This window comes from Zingiber officinale, chromosome 8A, assembly GCF_018446385.1.
Source record: "Zingiber officinale cultivar Zhangliang chromosome 8A, Zo_v1.1, whole genome shotgun sequence".
In the NCBI taxonomy this organism is placed as follows: Eukaryota; Viridiplantae; Streptophyta; class Magnoliopsida; order Zingiberales; family Zingiberaceae; genus Zingiber; species Zingiber officinale.
The window spans coordinates 102,025,796-102,028,887 of NC_056000.1; the positions used below are offsets into that span (position 1 = coordinate 102,025,796).

Below are 3,092 nucleotides of genomic sequence, written 5' to 3' on the forward strand. Positions count from 1 at the left end.
GAAACCTGCCAGACGTTAAGAGCATATGGGATAAAGTTGAACCTGAGCAAATGTCTGTTCAGCGCAAAGAGTGGTCGCTTCCTAGGCTACATTGTCATTGAGCGGGGCATCGAAGCCAACCCCAGTAAGGTCCACGCTTTGTAGAACATACCCCCGCCTCAGATCATAAAGGAAGCTCAGAGGTTGACCGGGCCGGATCACAACATTGTCCCGATTCATATCTAAGTTATCCGATCGAAGCTTGCCATTTTTCAAGATACTGCACCAAGCCATAAAATTCCAATGGGACGCTGAATGCGAACGAGCGCTGGAGGAGTTGAAGGTATATCTTAGCTCACTACATGTTTTAGCCAAGCCAGTCGCAGGTGAGTCGCTTTAGATATTTGTCATCCAATGAACATGTCGTTGGATCAGCTTTAGGCAGGCAGAGCGGTCAGGATCAGCAACTTGTATATTTTTTGAGTCATATATTAAAGGACGACGAATCTCACTACACCGATCTCGAAAAATTGACCTATGTACTAGTACTCGCCGCGCGGAGGCTTCACCAGTACTTCCTATGTCACGCCCCAGAGGAGTCTCTGTCCGAAGAAATTTCGGCAGCATCTCCCCTGTACGGCGGACAATATGAAACTTTCTACATATCACATATACATCAGCCACAGGCGGCTGGAATGATAACAAAAAAAAAAAAATAAATAAATAAAGACAAACACCACGCAGTTAATAAATAGTAAACAACAACAATAGGACTCTGACTCGAAATCCACCCTACTCCACTACACTCGTAAAGCTCAAATCCAACGAACTCACCTCTTCTGCCGTCCAGGCAGGCATATAGTAGAATAAAAACCAAACCATCCAAAAGTCCATCAAACGATAACAATCCGTACAATATCCATAAATAAAATCCAAAACAAAACTAAAACATAGTCTGATGGAAGAAAAACCAAAATAAAGCAAATAACAACCTAGTAGAGAACTAGCTCTACGTGCAGATGGGGGGCCAGCGACTGGAACTGCTCCGGACAGCCTCAACCTGAAAATACATCAACAATGGAGGCGGGGTGAGTCCAACACTCAGCAGGTACAACTGATATGTATAATAAAACAAATAACAGACAACACTAATCATGCGTACAGTCTCCTGAATATGAGGAGGATAAATGCAACTGAAATGAAATCAGAAGATAAGCATCTTGGGGATCAAAGTATAAAGGTAGCAGTCGTCGGGGCCAAGTGAGTCATAATCACATGCATGTCAATCAATGCATCCAAACAAATGCAACATATAAGTGCAGCAATCACAAGCAAATAAAAATGCAATAAATGCATATATCAACCCATACTACGAAATCAATGCTCTGTGCAATGGCGAGTAAGCGGGATCTTGTCGGAGTACTCCGTCTGTGACCCCAAATCATAAATGGGGAGCTCAATGCTCTCATCTCCGGTACACGATGACGATATCTCTGCCGGCTACACGCTGCTCTCTCGACCAGCGGAGCCAAACAAAGTCCACCATCTGCGGCTACTGCTACCCTAAATGCCAGAGCCAAGCAGGCGGGCCGGCTACCACGAGTCGCGACCAGCGGGCCAAGCAGAGAACCGCCACACACCAGCCAGATATACAAATCCATGGGTGATGTGTGCAGTACATGTAACTGGCGATGAGCTCAACCAAAGTAGAGCCGACAATCGCACAGCATGCAATCATGATGTATGATACTGAACATGGCAATTTCATGAATAACATGGCATGATCCATATAAATAGATACAAAGTGTGTACCACAAGAAGACGTATCTAATAGAAGGTACACAAATCGAAGAGGGTATCAAATAAACCCTAGATCCAGAATATAACAGAGCATGTGGTTAGGTCACTACCTAAGGCATATGTGATCAGGTAGATAATATGCAGTGCATAATAAATAAACAAACAACATGTACTAATCATGTAGTGACCAACCGAAATAAACAGGTAACACAATTACTGTTATATGTTAAACATATTATCATGCATATCAAAAGATATAAGTCAAAGTACCCGCCTCCAATCGAAATGGTCCAACTCGGACGTCGAGATGCTCGTCTCGAATCAAAGTCCTGTGTTAAATCGCACAGTTTAGCTAATTTAATTATAAACAAATAGCTAAACAAATTTCTAACCCACTAACCAGTTAGGGTTAGTTTCGTTAACCCCAATTACACCATTACATAACTTCCAAACCTAATTATTAATTATTGCTAACTCAACTAGCAATAATCTACCACAAATATCAAAACCCTAATCCTTACCTTAATTCAACAGGCAGGAAAGGTGCTGTCGATTGCTACAAAAAGTGGCTGCCGGAATAGGGCAACTCTAATATCGCCAATCTGTTGTACCAAGGATCTGTAAAACCAAAAGGTACCGATCTAATGTTATGATCAACAGTAGCTATAGAACAAGAACAGAACACTAGATCACGACCTAAACCCTCACCTTTCTGTCACAATACCGTATCACCACTGCTCTGAGGAGGAAGAAATGCTCACAGCTAGGGCACAGAGGATTTCCGTCGGCAGCACTACTGTGAGAAGGTCTCGGCTCCGGTTAGAGTGGCAGCAGAGAAGTAGAAGGGCACAGAGCGATCGGCGGTGGCTCTAGTCGTCGGCGGCAGAAGCTAGGGCACATAAGAACCCAAACAGTGGTACTCGAGTGCCGGCGATCGGGGGTGGCCGGCGCTACTCAAGTGGCTGTCGTCGGCTAGAGGAAAAAGGTAGCAGGAACTCAGCCGGCGGCAGATTAGGGCAAGGAGATAGTCCGGTTCGATTGTGCTCGTGCGGCGTCGCCGGAGGGAGAAGAAGAAGAAGTGGAAGGGAGGATGAAGTAGGAGGAGAGGAGGAAAACCGCCGGCCCGGCGGTTAGGGCTCGGACGAGATCGGCGGCGTCGGGGAGAAAAGAGGGCGCGCGGGCACGGCTCGGCAAAGAAGAAAAACGGCGAAAATAAAGAAAATAATAAGAAAAAGAAAAGGAAAAGAAAAAGAAAAATAAATCTTTTCCTCATTAAAACAGGGTAATCAAAACAGGCTTTTCCGGACCCCATT

At 44.8% G+C, this 3,092-nt stretch overlaps 1 long non-coding RNA gene across 1 annotated transcript; it reads right to left on the minus strand.

Annotated features, from left to right (window-relative positions):
* Window positions 1-2,067: 2,067 nt before the first annotated feature.
* On the minus strand, window positions 2,068-2,557 carry LOC122009747. The gene is made up of 3 exons (XR_006119646.1): window positions 2,488-2,557; window positions 2,301-2,397; window positions 2,068-2,108 (listed from the first exon to the last, which is right to left on the minus strand). It is a non-coding gene; the product is annotated as an uncharacterized LOC122009747 (long non-coding RNA).
* Window positions 2,558-3,092: the final 535 nt, after the last annotated feature.